This window comes from Gallus gallus, chromosome 6, assembly GCF_016699485.2.
Source record: "Gallus gallus isolate bGalGal1 chromosome 6, bGalGal1.mat.broiler.GRCg7b, whole genome shotgun sequence".
Classification (NCBI taxonomy): domain Eukaryota; kingdom Metazoa; phylum Chordata; class Aves; order Galliformes; family Phasianidae; genus Gallus; species Gallus gallus.
In genome coordinates, this window is record NC_052537.1 from 26,312,060 (window position 1) to 26,329,189 (window position 17,130).

Sequence of the window (17,130 nt, forward strand, 5' to 3'; positions counted from 1 at the left end):
AATACATCTCCTGCATTTCATTTGTAAGTTACCTATGGGTTTTTCCCTGTGTTTGTTATTATCATTATTTATGTTCCTGGAGGGGGAGGGAAGAAACAAGAAAACATAGAGAAATAGGAAATAAAAACAAATCTTTCACCTTTCACAGCATTTCTGCATTTGTCAACGATCATCATCAAACAAAGAAAAACAAACACTTCCTTTAAGGGAGTTGCTACCATCCAGCAGAAAGCTTTCAATAAATAATAGATACTTATTCCAAGTCAGCCCAGGCTGTATTGCAGAGCATTTTGCATTTTCCCTCCCTCTGTCTTTATTGTGCTTGCCATTAGCATTAAAAACAAGGCCTCTGCTTCTTGGAGAGCTACTAATGCCTCACAGAAACTCTTGAGAAACATATCATTTAAAGATAATTCCCTGATACAGCATATAGATATTTTTCCCTCTTTTCCCTTTCTGTTTTAATGTTTTATAAATTGGGAGGTTTTATTGAAAGAGGAGTTCTGTTCTCCAGGAGCCCTCTGAATCCTGCTGTTTATGTTTCACCTGGAGTCATGATAATCCCCTTCATTTTTCTTTAATTTGGCATTTCATCTTTTTAAAAAATAAAATAAAATCAGAGTACCGCACCGCATACTCCACGGTAACATCTGAGCTAATGCAATAAGCAGTTATAAAGCTTACAATGGCTTGAAGCTCAACTTCTACATATTCAGTTAGCAGCATTTGGCTTGCGATGCTTTGAGCCCAGGCTGAGAAAGTCGCTGGCAGGCTGACACGCAACAAAACGTTCCTTCTAATCATGTGTGTCACGGGTCTCTGCTGCTATTAGCATAGCAAAGGTGGCTGCTGCGGTGGGCGTCACAGGGAAAGCTGGAGCAAGGGGTTTCCAAGAAACTCTAACTTTCTCCTGAGTAACAGGATGAGATCTGCATTGCCTGTGGGGATCTTATTGGATCAGAATATTAATTCCACTTCATGAGCAACCCTATTAGCTGTACATGTGCGTCATCATTACAGAGGAGTTGGACCAGATGGCCTTTAAGGGTCCCTTCCAACTCAAATGATTCTGTGACTCTAGGATTCCAAGTTCACTTCAACTCCATTTAACTAGCCCATATTGCCACTGTCCCTCATCTTACTAGGATAGAACATTTACAACTGCCTTTGACCAACACATTCTTGCTACTATACTCACATAGAAGTTGATTTTATAAGTTATCTCTTTGTATCTTCCAAATACAACCACAACCCCACCACCACAGTCTCCTCACACAACCCATCAGCATCACTTAGCCTCAGTTCTGTGATGAGATCTTTGTACAGAAATACATGCTAAGGAGCTGCTCTAGAAATAAACATGAGCTCCTGTACCAGAAGCTGGATAAATACAATAGCAGACAAATTTAGAAAAAAATTAAAAAAAATAAAGCAGATGATATGTACTATTTCTGATACTCTTGACATGCAGCAGCTTGGTAAGGATATAGTTACAAGACTCACCAGACCGAGCAGCTACTCTTTTTACTACAGAAAACACCAGCAACGAGCCAGGGAGAAGAAATGTGTTACTCTTTTGGGCCAGCTGAAGAGAGTTAACATAACCGAAAAGCTTATAAATAAGAGACAAGTGGAGTTACGTTATTTTCTAGGGTAGACTGAGCTACGGGTGAAAGGATGTTTTAGAGTGCATAGGAGGGCTGCCTGAGAAGCCTAAGAGTTTTCTATTTCATGCTGTCCAGAGTGAGAGACATTCATGTGATTTCACAATAAAAAAAAAATCTTTGCAGAAACGCTTTGTTGCATTTTCTTTTTCTTCTTCTCTGAGCTTCAAATCTGGAAGTCCTTTTCTTCCCTTAGTGTTCGGCCTCTTTCTACAAAATGTAGGCTAAGATTAGATTCTCAAATACTCTGGGCACAAGTTATTCAGACAATACTTTAGTTCTGGGTCATTGGCAGTCTTTGAAGGGAGACTTATCCCTGTCAGAGCTTGAATTTTGGTTTAGTCACCAGGTCTTTTTAATCACTGCAGCTTCTATGCTATCCAAGAGGCGCTCCTCCAGTCTAGATGAAAATGCAAATAATACAAAGAAGCTTCTCACTGCAGGCTTTAAAGTAAAAGAAAAGAAAACATCTCCCAAAATTTTCATTGAAATCTCTGTAGCTTACAATATGTAAGTATTAAATTGGGCCAAATGTCTGAAGTTAATCATAATGCTCACTGTAATACAAGGCAGTTATCCCCTGCTGTCCTCATGACCATTGTACTGCAGCTCTCTTTTTAATTGCATTTCTGACAACAAGGGCTATGCAGCTCTGATCTTAAAATGCTGAGTTAGTTGGTGCTAAAGCATCAGAGAAAGAAAACCCTTTCCTTTTACATAGAAAATAGGCTTCTACAGACAGAAAACTATCTAGCACTTAAAAAAAAAATTGTTTCTCCTGCAGACAATAAAAAGTTATTTTTTTTGTTTGACACATTAAGAGGGATGAGGGGAAAGAATCTCCTCATCCCTGGAAAGAAATGTTATTATGCTTTCAGCATGAAAGACTCCAAACAGTGTTGGAAATTGGCAACATTTCACCCCATATTAATGAATTCAAATAACAAAAATAACATTTATAAAACACCTATAGCAATGAACTAATGGGTACTTCTGTTTAATGGTACTCATATCAAAATACTAAAAGTGATTGAAAGCACTACAGTTTATTTTGAACAGAGCTGGCTGAGAAATTGCACGCTGAAGTAGGAACTGGATTTCTGCTATGATGGCAAAGCTCAGGTGAACCCTGTCTCCATCACAGCTCATGTTTACCTGTACAGAAACATGCTTCCCAGAAACACTGGTGGTCATGAAGATAATGATGACCTTGACAATCAGTTCCTGTAAACCTGGCTATTATGAAATAACAGTTGTTTACTAGCTGTTCTTTGCCTGTGTAAAATGAGTTTGTTGGTTCTCATCCGCATCAGCTGACTGTTGGGTTTCTCAGCACAGCTGTCAGTGGTTGAATAAAGGACAACATCTTACTCTCCCCCAGAGGCATAGAGATTGTTGCCCCATGTTAGGAGAAGGTCTACTGCATATTCTGTCTCCATCTGCTGATGACCTTTAACAAAAAGTTTTGAGACTGTGACTTCTCAAGCACAGAAATTACGAACTAGAGAAGACAAATAGACCTCAAGTATATCAAAATGCCAGAAGGTTCTGGCAGGGAGAGAACATCATATTACATTACCTGGCTAGAAAATTTACATATGCGTTTAAATATCTTGCAAATAGGCTGCAAAGCACATAAAGTGGGTGCAGCAGTGCTGGAAGACTTTATAGAAATTACATGGAGTCAGGGTCTGGTGAATGCTGGCAAAGAAAACAGTTGCTGCCTCAATAGGCCATAAAGAGGATGAGATGAAAGAATACAGGTACATCTGTGTTTCTCAAGTAAATGAGAAGATGAAGCAAGAATTTATGAGCTCATACTCGTGACTTATTTTTGTGGATATCAAATGTGCAAAGGATGTTTTATGTATAAACTGAAACTATGTTGAAAATACCTCTTTGGAAATCTGGAGTTCACTTGGGGTAAACTTCAGTTCTAAGAAGATAAAAGACTGAAAGCACCAAAGTGAGGGCAAGGAGACTGGTTTCAGATCTGGAAAATGCTTCAATTTTCTTGGTTTCCAAGGCATATAGAAAGGCAGAACAAGAGAGGAACACTCATTCAAACTATGCACACCAGGCTTTCTGTTTTCTAATTTACCTCAGCTCTGAGTTTGCTTTCCACAAGAGCTGATTCCCTCTCTCCAGTGCTCTTTCCCCAGAGCTCCCAGTATCAGAGCATCTCCTCTCCATCTTCTTTTTCTTGTTTCTCTCCCTGTTCCAGCACATGGGGAATGCATTAAACTGAACAAAATCCAGGTTCAAAATTCCTGAAGTACCACTTCCTTCACTTAAAGCACAAAACCACTTGTACAAAATACCCTTTGGCCATAGGTCACAGAAGGACAAGACACGCACATTGCATGAAACTAAACCAAGCAAAGACATGAACATATGGGACTTCCAAGTACAGGACAATGATTAATCCTAAATTCACAGGCAGGTCCTACCTCCCCTTCCTTTCCTAAACCGTAGTATCTATTAGAAGACCTCCCTTCTTTTCCTGAACGTAAACTTAGCAGGAATAAAATTAGCATTGCATTCACTATAGGTTTGAAAAAATTTAGACTGCATGAGCTAAAAGAAAAACCACAGTAATATTGTTTGATAACAACAGCATGGGTGAGACACTGGAACTCTCTCCCCTGCAGTTTCACTCCTGGACAATAAATTGGGCGGTGAGTGTCTGCAAGCCACCAACATCACTTGAAATTATACAGGCAGAGATAAAATAATTCCTTTGTGATGCAAATGCATCTCAAACAGAGATAGTGCAGCTGGCATATTAAATACCAGGAGGAAAAATTAATCAGGCAAGTTTGTTGAGACAAGAGAGTCACATCCATTGTTACTATCTTGACTGATCAGCACTATATTCATAGGCAACGTAAGCATATGAATAACATCTCATACTGTGACTGGCTCTTAATGTAAGCCTCTTAAATGTATACTTCCCCACAACATAAATGTCAAAAAGCATTGAAAGTCCTTTTCTTCTCTTACATATCAATGAAAATTTCACTGGATTAACTCAAAGATCTTTATTGCTGCTGGGGAGTAGGAAGGTCTCATCAAACCTACAGTTGTTTTGTATCCGTTTTTCAAATAATGGAAAACATCAATATAAACTTTCCTTTTTTTTTTTTTTTTTTAACAGCTTTCTGACCTTCTGACTGCAATTCCCACTCTGAGTGACTGCAGCTCAGGAAAATCATGTGCTCTGCAGACCCCTGTGGCAGCAGAGAATCTCATCAATTTTAATCCCTGTAAGGTTCATGGGGTTTGAGCCTGACAACAGAATAGGCCATTGCACAGTATGGCTGAGCAAAGCAGACCCCTCCGTCCCTAATAAGAGAACTCAGCACCTCTCTGCTCTGCATGGCCTCTGCCTCTGGGAGAGGAGCAGGAGAATGATTCGCTTGAACTTCATACCTCTGTGTGAAGTTACTCATCAGATAGGAAATACCAAATGGCAGCTCCCAGGACAGAAGGGGAAAAGGCCTGTTCTTTTAAAACAGAAGTGCAGTACTAGAAAGACTGGAGTTAGGGACTAATACATATCTTTTTTTTCCCCTCTTTATCCATCTAATTTTGTTACACTAATCTGATGGAAAGGAAACCCAGTTCTTATGCAGCTCTCCAGAAGTCTGAGATCAAGCAAGATCCACATACCTTCCACCTACTGAAGGAGAATTGACAGAATAAACCATCATCAGTAATAGCATAAAGTGACACATTTGCAACAAGCTCGGCTCCCTCCACACTCTCTTTGGTGGTTAGACATGAATGCAAAATCTCAGCAAAACCTGACAACCTTGTTGGGCTACACACACAGGAATCTCCCCTTCGTCCATGTCTGTCAAACAACAGGTGCAAGAAATAGTGGACTCAGTCCACAGTTGGTGACTTATTAGTGAGGTCTGGTTTCCAGACTTGACTACTTAAATCCTTGCGTGCAAGCTTTCTTGTGGTGCTCAAGCAGTCTCATTAAGGACAAGAATTACATTTTAAGGTTTTTTTTTTTACATTTTTTTTTTACATTTTAAGTTACCATTTTTCAAAATGGAGACCTCAATAACTATTAACTCAGCTTTTCCATAAGCTTGCTTTTACTATCTGGAGTATTTAGTGCCATAAAACAAAAAAAAATCCAAAAACAAATAAACAAAGCAAAAAAAAATCTCAACCAGTTTATGGTCTTTTTCAGTACAGAGCTGTGGCATTTAGTCCAGACATACTGATGCCTGCTACAGCACAGACTGCACTAAAAACCATGATGCACATTCCTGCTGCCTCAAGAATTCCAGTGAAGGCTGAAGAGTTGTTCTATTGTGCTTGCGTTTGCTCAAAGCCAGGCTGCTTACTCCATGTTCTTGCTGCGCAGAAAAGAAGTACCTGCACAGCTGCAAGAGCTCTATTTACACCTTTGCCTGTTTGCACATCACTGGAGACATCAGCATTGTCCTGAGCCTGCAATTCTTTAAAAGCTTGTGGAAGCAGCAGCAGATAGATGTATTGATTAAGAGAATCACCAAGTCCTCATCCACACCTGATAAACAAATAGCAAAAAGCTCACTGCTATATCTGTGCTCTAATTATAGTTAGAAACAACTGAAGGAAAATAGCTACATGGAGAAATACCAAGCTATAAGTAGCAATACAACCAAGTGGCAAGAAGCCATAGATAACAGAGGAGGTAACAGCCATCCATCACACTGGAGGATAACCTACTTATATAAGGATACTTGCTAATACAGTAGCAGAAATTCAAATTTTATTTACTTTGTGGATCGTGTCAGTTTCATTTACACAAATCACACAGGATTCACTTCCATCCTCCCTTTGAATAAGCATGGAGTGGATACAGCATTGCAACAACTGTTTTTTTGTTGTTAGTTTGTTTTAGGAGAATTATTCCTTTCCCTTTTTAGATGATACTTTCACCTTGATTGATGAATAACATGCATTAAAACCTGTTGATGTCAAAGATCAGTAGCTGAAAATTTGTCCTGTGTTCTCTCCCACAATATTCTTCTGACTGAACTCTGGAAAAATATTTTTAAAATTATAACTCAACTTCTTTATATCTCCTACAGATGTATTCCTTCTTCCACAAGAAATCCCCTTTGGACAGGAGTTCAGTGGTAGATATAATACATCAAATGAGAAGCTTGATGTATTTCAGAAGCAGACCTAAGAGGCTGAGACCATGGATCTGTCAGGAAGGAACATAATATGAAATTGTTTGTACATGCTGTTCCTCCTCTTGCTAGAAAAGCTCTATTCTTGCGACACTTCAGGGGATTAAGCTGATGAGTGTGCTGTGCAACCAAGAACTAATACTGCTTAACACAGCCTTTCTTAACTTTTTTTCTTCCTCCCCATGCTGCTGACCTCTCAGTCAAGTTTGAGACATCACTGCTTCCTTACATGTAATGTAAAAATACAAATAATACATGTACCAACTCGCTTCATCATGAAGTCATGTCTTTAAGGAATGGGAGAAGTGATGAGGGGGCTGCACATTTCCAGGCTGCAACACAGCAGCTCTCCTCTCCTCTTCCTTCTCAACTGCTTTTCATTATCCCTGGAAACCACAGCCTCCTGTCTGAGCAGAGCAGAAATCAGAGACACGATTCCAGGGCTCTGCTCACATGGTGGTTTTGGACCATTTTGCCTTTGATTCCAGATGGGTCTGCCCAGAGATATCCTCCTCCAGCCCTCACTTCAGCAAACCAAGAAAAACCAAAGTCTTTCAAAGAGAAGTATTGTTATCTGGTCTTCTTTTAAATTATGGAAAACTAAATATACTCTTTTTTTCCTCAATAGGACTGGAGAAGGTAACAGAGAATACAAAGTGTTAAGTAAATTGGCATAAATAGTGGTAAATTAAGACTGTAGATCACTACTACCTGTAATCTTGCTCCAGAAATTAGAGAAGCCCAGCTGACGTGAGATGCTACTATTGCTTGGGCTGACGGGCTACTGGTTGGCAGTGCTTGGAATCAATATAACAGTTTATAAAGTTGCCATAACCTGCTCTGTTGTGTTGGAATGTATACAACCGGCACCCCCCTGAGAACTATCAATTCTGGGTGCTGGGCAGCAGCTGACAAGTCTCTTGTGCCCCCTCCCTGTCTAAACACTGAAGACCTTATCTGTAGAAGGTACCAGCCCACATGGGTACAATAGGAGTAGCTGCTTGAGCTCTGTCAGCTGGACTCATGCCTTTCCAACTCAGAGGCTATTATTCCTGCCATGCACAGGTAGGAGGTGCACGCACAGCCCAGAATCCTCCAAATGATGATCAAACATCAGCACTATACACACAGCTGTATTCCGCCCCCCACTGAAAGAAGTGCTTAACAGCCAGATATTTATTCTTCCACAGGACTGCAATTCTGGGAAAGGTTTGAGCTTATATAGATGCTAAATACCTATCACATGGGTTGGAGAAGCATTTCATTTTTCTATAGGAAGGTAGGGGCATAATGACAGCAACTGTTGTCCTTCCCGTACTCCCTCTTCCCTAAAAAAAAAACAAAAACAAAAAACCAAACAACAACAAAAAAAAACAATCCTGATTTTCCAAGTCTCTGGCATGGAGAAGAGCAAGCAAGCAGGTCCCTGCTGTTGTGCCACCCCAGGTAGCAACTGCCCCAGGCCAGGGACTGTACCAGCCAAGTCCAGCTGAACAAGAGATCTTCCCCTTTCCATCTAAGAAAGAGGAGTTCTGAACTTTAAATATAGTACCAGTTGGCTGTTTTTCCCCATCAAATTGCCATTTTATGGGATAGTCAGTAGCTTAAATACAATGAACTTTATTGCCAAACTGACATTTATTTGCAATGTATATTTATTGCTGGGAGAGCGAGGGCGAGCAGTATGTTTTCTGCTCTGTCAAACAGTAGAGAGATACAGCAGGCCTCTCCCCATTACCTCCAGTAAGAATCAGATTTATTTTCCTCGACTTCAGAGAGCCATTTTTACTGGATAACTCTGTACTTTTACAAGCTGAGTGAGATCTACCTGGTTCTTAATAAGGTACAAATGCATCTTTCCTCTTTGGTTGTGACATTCAGATATGGAGGAAAGTGCTGAAAGCAGAGGATGTTTGTTATTTTACATGCTTTTTACAATACCAGCCTAATGAGATAATGTATTTATTTATTATAACAATAAACACAGCTGTAAAACGGACCATAAAAAATAATAGATGACTCACAGATTTTTATACCCAACATGTCAGCTGTAATTGGGGAATAAATTACATGATCCATCTGCTTGCTGTCTTTGACACCATTTTCCCTAGTATCCTCAATATTTAAATACAGTCAGCATTATTTATATTAATTACTCACTAACAACAGCAACAACAAAAACTCTGCCTGGAAATTGATTGGCCTTGTAGTATAATTCCCCAGTCACATCACCACACACTATATTCTTTCCCTTACACTTAAATCTAATGAATATGATGGACTTAGTTTTATTTATTAATAGTTTTCACTTTATCATGCCAATGTTACTGAGCGCTCTCGTTATTAGTGCCTTGGAGACATCGCTAACAATGATATATCATACAAAAGCTTGAGAGACAGTTCAATCCTTCAAGATGGGAATGAAAGTTTCCCCTCCATTCCAACAGCAGCAGCTTCAGGAATACAAAACCCTTCCACTATCCTAAAATGATAACAACATCACCTAACGACTCCAACAAATATGAGATATTGGAAAGTAAGAGGCATTATCCAATTATTGAGAAATATTTCCTGTCTCTAATGTGTGTAAACATATATATGCAAATACCATCATTTATATGAACAAGAAAGAACAGAGAAACATATAGGTAGCAGGTTATTGACAAAGAGAACCCAAATTTCCCCGTATCTTTGCTCTGTGTTAGATTTATCAGGGCATGCTGCCATTGTTTAGGGGGATATTAACTGACAAGTGACAAGTCAAGTCATTGACACCCCATCAAGTTCCTTCACTCTTTATCCAGTACATCAAGTCTAGAATTAGTGTGGTATTACCTCAGGAGCCGACTGAGAAAAATCAAACACAATGAAATAAACAATCTATGTTTCAGTAATTCCTTTCTGTTTTCAATCTAAGTGTAGAGATGTGTCTGGTTAAGAAGTTTCTATGTGAATAGCTCAGTCTGTGTTTAAATATTAATTCCTTTTTTAAATTGGACAATTACAGCAAATTAAAAGGCTTCAAATGTTGTGATTCTTCTTCCTTCTGGGAAACCCAACATTAGAAGTCTTAGTGAACCGTGGAAATATTGATTAGGAGAGATTAAATAACACAGAATATTTAACAGGACTCTTGGTTTATCCACTAGTCCAGCCATTAACAAGTGCATCCTAGACAGGACCCAAATGTGGACACCAAACTGGATTCAGTCTTCCTCCTCTACCCAGAAGCCTTAAAGCAGCTTCCTCCTCTAGCCACTCTAACAACATTGGAAATTTCGTAAGAATATTAGATTTTTTTGTCATTCTGAATACATTCAGAAAATTTAAATATTTACTGAGTATAACAGTACAATATAACAACATAGAAATCATTCACAATTTGATATTAACAGAATGCATTAATGTGTTTAAAACCAAAACTTAAACCAGTTGTTTTTAGGCAATAAAACCATCTGAAACTTATTTTGAATTTGGTCAATTCCAGATTCCAGATTTTGGTCAAATCTGAAGTACTCAACAGTCACTAAGGTAAACTAGTTAGAATTACCCACTAACATAATTCATCTTCTTTTTAATTGTTGTTTTTTTTTTTTTCCCTACAACTCTCAAAATCTCTGGCTCACACCGTCTGTAAGTAAAAATTAATCAACCTCTAGGTTTAGCAGACCCTTTTAAAATGCCTTCTCCATTGCTATTCTCCATCAGACCTTTGTGTCTTCTGACAGGCTACGTTGTCCTGTGTAGCTGAAACTTAAATAGTGTAATGAACAAGGTATTTTGTGGCTGGGCCTTTTTTCCTTGGTGGGTATTTGAATGGGTATTTTTGACAGAATATCTCCCAAAAAAAACAAGAAAACAAAACGCTCCTGCCTTCACTGAAAGGGTTCGATATGCAAAAAGCAGCAGGTACATCTGCAGTGAGCAGCATTATAGCCAGCAACAATAGTGCCTCAGTGATGGGAATTCTGCTTACAAGCTATTTTGTCTAAATAAAAAAGGATGGTCAGGTAGCTACATTTCAGAACCAGTCAACAGCTTTTCCATCTACTTTCAATCTTCATTCTTCTCTCCTCCCTCTCTTCCAGCACATAGGAAGTAACCTACTGCAAACACCCTATGTGAGCATCTCATTCATTCACAGGGCCAAAGCTATTTCTTCTCATCAACATCAGAAAGTTCTGAATGCCTGTGTTTGTTATAGTGATTATTGCTAGTTAGTACTACTGCATGATTCCACTGTCTCTGTTTTCTATTGCAATCCATTCTCTATTATATTTCCAAAGGTTTCAGTAGCAAAACATAAATCAGAATTAGACAGGAAACTTGAACAACAGGCATTATCCTACCTTCCTAAAAAGAATAACAATGTGTTTTATAAAAGAGGCGTAGTGTATCATTTTTATCAAGATGAATAGAGGGGATGTCTCAGTTACTGCTCTGTGTCCATCATTTCAGCAGTAACAACCTATTAATCTTGCAGTTTTTTTTTTACTTTGCAATTAGCATGCTGGTGGAACACTCTAAATAAATTCACCTCTGGTGTAATTGCTCTGACAGTTACAGGATTGTCCCAGGAAGAAGTTTTAACGGATCATATATTCATAGATGGTTTTTCCAGCTGCTTTTCTTGGAGGATTTCTCAGCCAGAAACTAGCACAGAAATTGCACTTTTAAAATATCAATCCAGATCCTTACGAGAAAAAAATACTCTATAGATTAGAGAAAGACACACCATCTCTTCTCCCTGCTCTTAAATTGTTTTCCACTAACTAGGCCCATTCAAGATTATTCTCCACTTTTACCATGTGCTTTAAGGTAAAAACTGTCTTTATGATGAACAACTCAGTGCAGTTGTGTCCTTTAACTGTATTACACCACCAAGCTAACTTTTCTGTAGTCAAGGTGCCTTGCTTAAGAGAAGCTCCAAAGCAAACAGCTCTTCAGAGTAATCTGACACCACATTATCTGTATGTAACTAATACTACCCCAGGCAGATTAAGGGAGATTACTCTCACCTTCCAATACCTTCCTTTTCATATCTCAGTTATTCTGGTTTCCAAGGGAATCAGGCTCTTTCATTCCTCATTTCCTTTTCTTTTTTTTTTTCCCCCATTTGTTTTTTCTTTCTATGGTTTATTCCAATATATGTGCTAGTATAATATGAACTGAGGCGTCCATCACTTCCCAACCACAGGAAAAATGAAGTTGAGTTTTTCCACCAACACTCTTGGAGCGTAATAAATCTTCAGTGATTCACTTTTATAATCAATACTGAGCAATTGTGTTACCAAAAACCTAACACAACAATGGCCATATGCAGCATTATCCCTCCACTAATGAAATATAGCTATATTTATGGACGGGGACATAATGGCTCTTTTAATTGTTCAGAGCAGATGCAGTAACATTCCAGGATAGAAAGAAGGATGTTATACATAATTGGCCCTGGAGAAAAAAAAAATCTGAGAAAATAACATATCAGAGCTTGAATTTGGCTCATAGTCAAAGCAAGAATTATTCTAATGCCACTAACTCAAATATGTAGATGTTTTGGAGTTCTCAGTGTCGGCAGAAATTCACGCATCTTCTGAATGATGTATTCTTTTATTCTAAGACATCAACTGAGAGGTGCAGGATTTCATCAGTTTTATAAATCACTCCATTTCTGCTACTGTGTGAGCGCCACTGGGGAAAGTTCTACTCTTCTACAGGTCAAGGCCAGCCCCACAAGATGCGGAGGAATGGGCTAAATGTCCTCACTGCTGTCAACCCTGTTTATGAATGATCTTTCAATGAAAAAGTCTGGAGAAGACTATGAAGGGAATCATTAGGTCAACATCTGCATGAAAAGTGTAAAGTTTCTTTTTCTGCATAATTAATTTAAAAAAAAAGATATATTGTTGAGAGGTTGTGATATGCAGAATTTTCTAAGTATTTCAGTTATGAAGGGAGAAAGACACCAGCTACTGGACATGTTTAACTATTAACTTAAAAGAGCAGCATTAATTCCCATGGCTTTTGGAAAAATCTAATCAAGAAGAAAATAACAATACAGCCATCCCAGAGAAGTTCACCATCCAAGATGCAGACATGTTACAGTAGGCAAAGTAGCTTCTGAAAATTAATGAAACGGAGGACAAGGTGACCCTAAAAGTGAGCATCACTGAGTAAGATTTACAGCAAGTGTGGTAACTGTCCAAGTCCACATAGTATTAGCAACAGCCGTTCATAGTGACAATAAAATTCCATATTGGGGCAATCCAAGCAAGAGAGCTGAGGCCCAGAAAAGATCACCAAACTTGACTTGTGTGATAGGCATAGCCATTCAGACCTTTCTTCCCCATTAGAGTCAACAATTACTCCCTATATATTCAATATTTTTTCATCTTGTTATACACTTCTTGGGAGCCTCTCCTACCACTTCATCTTTTCCTTATTTTATTTATGAACTAGCACACCTACACATGCAAGTACCTCTATCAACTCCATCAAGATAACCCAGCTGCAAATTTGGAAAAACGCAAGGACAAGGCTTCAAGACAAAATAAGGAATTAAAGAAGGGACCTGCAAATTCTTTGTAACAACTGTCTCAACTACGCCAAAGCCTGGTAATAGCCTTTCTAGGGTGTCTGAGTAGAGGATCATCCAGCTGACCATCCAGCTCTCTCTGACATTAGTGATGAATTTATGTATCACTGTCCAGAGGAAGTAGCAATCTATTTGCTGTGTGCTTCTTTCATCATAAATAGAACATACTTGAACAGCAGGGTGGGAGATTAACTTTGGTCAGTGTGTCTCTTGCAACCTCCTTTTAGTAAACATTCATCCAAGAGAATTTTTGTAAACATTTTTTAACATGTAAAAACAATAACTGAGAAAATTCCTGTTTCGTTAAATTGGGGTTAACCAGACAACACCCTGAAAAATTCTTCCTGATACTTCTTATTGTTGTTCTTAATTTCTTATATGAGATTTTAATTTTCATTCTTGTGTTTCTTAGATCACTTTGACTCCATAGTTAAAATACCTGCTGTGGTAACGTGCCAATCTGACTTTCAGAGAGGGCTGAATGTCAGCATGTGACTTGCTTTCATTTATAGCCTAGTGGCATCCTAGTTACAGAGACAATATCAGGTAAGGATTACATTCAGACACTCCAAAGCCTCTGCTGTGAAAAATGAATGAAGTATTTTTGACAGCTGATATTAGATGACAGATGTGTCTGAAGATTGGCCTCTCAGAGTTGGGTGTAGAAAAGGTAAAGAAAGCACACGAGATCAGTTTCAAAAATAGTAAAATCAGTCCATCAGCCTAATACCATATGTTTTGGCTATTGTGACAGACAAGAATTTAGGCACACATTTTGTTCTAAACTCTATCAGAAGTCCAATAAAATGACTTCACTCCCAGCTCCTTGATGAACCAAACAGTGGATAATGGGCATAGAGATTTCTTGTCCAAAATAGGAGGAAAAAAACAAGATAACCAAGGAGAACACAAGAACTTGGGAGAATATGAGAAGTCACGTTCTTTGTAACAGTAAATCTGTAGAGGCAGTTATTGGACAGAAAAGTGTCAAATGGCAGGCCACAGAAGTGATTTGTATTTAGTGAACAGATTCAGGAAAGCCAATGGTGACCAGGGAGAGAGGCCGAGTCACTGTATGTGGGTTAGTCACTTAAAACAAGCTTACTGAAACTGCAGCTTTCACAGACTGGTTGGGCCAGTATAATCACTTAAAAATTCTGTAGGAACAAGTCAAAACTCCATAATAGTATTTCTAAGCACCCTAGAAACAGTGGGATATTCTGTGCACATTTTTAATTATTTTCAGTAATGATGCCCCCAAAATAAAGCATTTACCAATTTCAGAAAGGACAATAGGAACAAGGCTTAGTAAAATCTCTAGCTCCACTTATGTGTTTATGCACACTGGAAGATGTATCACAACCCAGACCCTGAGTCATAATTTTCACTGTTCCTGTACCAACATCTCCAAATGCAGAAACAATAAGGCTTGTCTCTCCCCAGGGAAAATTGTTTTGTCAACGCATCTTGGCTGAATTCCACTGTGGTAATATAGCTGAAAATCCACAGGAGGTACTGATGTCTATCTCAGCCTGAGCCACACATTCTAATTCACTTCAACAACAGAAAGGGAGGTGTGTCCTGGATTATTACTATTTTATTTGTGTAGTTGTCATTACCTACGGCCATACACAGATGATGATTTAACCTCCACTGCAGTTAGGTTAAGAATGTTGTTCCAATTTCCATGCTGAATTCTCTTTGATGACCTGCTCACTCACTGATTCAAACTGTCTCTGCTAATGTGAGGACACTCTGCCTTGCACGACATTAATAAATCTTTCATCAGTACATTTCAGATTCATTGCAGTTACAAGCAAAGTTGTTTGAACTCATGTTGTGCTGTTTGATGTATCTTTTAAAGATGCTCACAGCAGAGAGAGGCCAGAACTGGGACAGCCTCCTGAAAGATGCAGATACAAACACTAGTTTTAATCTTTGAGGGTGTTGATTAAGGCTGGAAGAAGAATATCAGTTCTAACATCCCTCCAAAGAATTCAGATCTAACCTCAAATTTTGCGGCATGGACTATCTGATCATCTGAACTTAGAAAAAAAAAAATAGAGATGGAAAATGTGAACATGCTCAGAATTTGATGTCAGTTACACACAGAAAAACATCTAGAAGTGAAAACTATGATTTTATTGAATAGACATCTTCCTGTGATACTGAGAATTGTCTTGTATTAGTTGATAATTATTTTAAGCCTTATCACATATCACAGAGAATGTAAGGTGATCTAAAACAAATGTCGGTTCAGATCTTCATCAATTACCAGGATACCGACCACTATGGAGAATCAAATTTTCTAGGTGTCACTATTAGGCACTAACCTGATGTTCAAGTTCCTGAGAGAAGCAATACAATCTTTCCCTGCTCAGACAGACTCTGTATCCATTGAACGCCTACAGAAATTATCCAGCCCTCACTCAGAACAATGCTGTGTAGCAAGCAATACTACTATCTCCACAGGCACATGGGCATGGCCACGGAAAGAGGCAGCTGGGAAGATTTGCTTTGCTGTTTTTAGTTAAAAACTTACTGAGGAAACCTTCAGAAGGAAAGAACAAATAAAATGTCATTTTGATTTAGGCAGAGGCTTTCTGCAACACCGATCTCTCATCACAAGCACCAGTGATCTACTCCTTTATCCATCTGATACTTATTCAAAGTAATTTTAGCATCCACTGGACTTGAGTCTGTGATTAGATGGGTCTTTTACAGTACACATACATCCCTCTTTTGACATAGGTACGTGACATATTTCTCCTAGATAATTGCCCTGCTTTTCTTGCTTTTACGAAGTCTTTGTTCAGATATCAATCTCTGATTTCTCCTCTGTGCTATACACCTCACGGTATCCAGATAAAACTGAAATCTTCTTTTACCCACCAGCAAATACACAATGTGAGATGAAGGGCCATCCGCTTTCCTAGCACTTTATTCTTGAGGATCAGAATAGAGAGAATGCTGTCATTACATATTATCGTAACTGTTATTTTATATATATATCATATACATAATTATATATTTGTTATTATAATCTCTATATAATAATATGTGATAAATATACTCATTACCGTTACTTAACACAGTATGTTAAATTCAACTTTGGACACAGACAAAAAATTCCTCACAGAAGGACTGACATACCACTGTTTATTAAACAATAACTGAGTCTTACTGGCTACCAGGGATGAGAGTATCCCATACAACCGACCTCAGGAAACTGAACAACAGGGCAGCACCAACAAACCATGCTGCAAACCCCCAGAGGCACTGCCCACCAAGCTGCTACCTCAAGGATGACATCAAGGAGCATGTTGTAGGAGCCTTAAAGAACTTACATGGATTTTCTCATTTCCCATTTTCAAAGGGAACAAATTCATAGGTAAAGTAAAATCATATCTAAGCAAGAGTACATTTGACCTTAAGCCTTGAACTTTCCCATTTTGAGCAGAAATTGAGGCTGAGACTTAAGGTATTGATTTTACTTGACAAACTCAAGCCTCTGCTTAACAGCTTCAGCAGACCCATAGTCATTACTGCATGTAACTTCTTGAAAGATTCTGAATTCTAGGGAAAACAACTGGAAAAGTAGGGAAATGCAATCAGGTGGCTTTTATACAATCAAAGTAATTTATGATTTTAGGTTTTTGCATTTTTGTGCAAG

General features: G+C 38.5%; 1 protein-coding gene across 1 annotated transcript in view; it reads right to left on the reverse strand.

Moving 5' to 3' along the window:
* Window positions 1–17,130, reverse strand: part of SORCS1 (sortilin related VPS10 domain containing receptor 1) — a 554,925-nt gene that overhangs the window by 397,963 nt on the left and 139,832 nt on the right. The gene's annotated exons all lie outside the window — the stretch shown is intronic.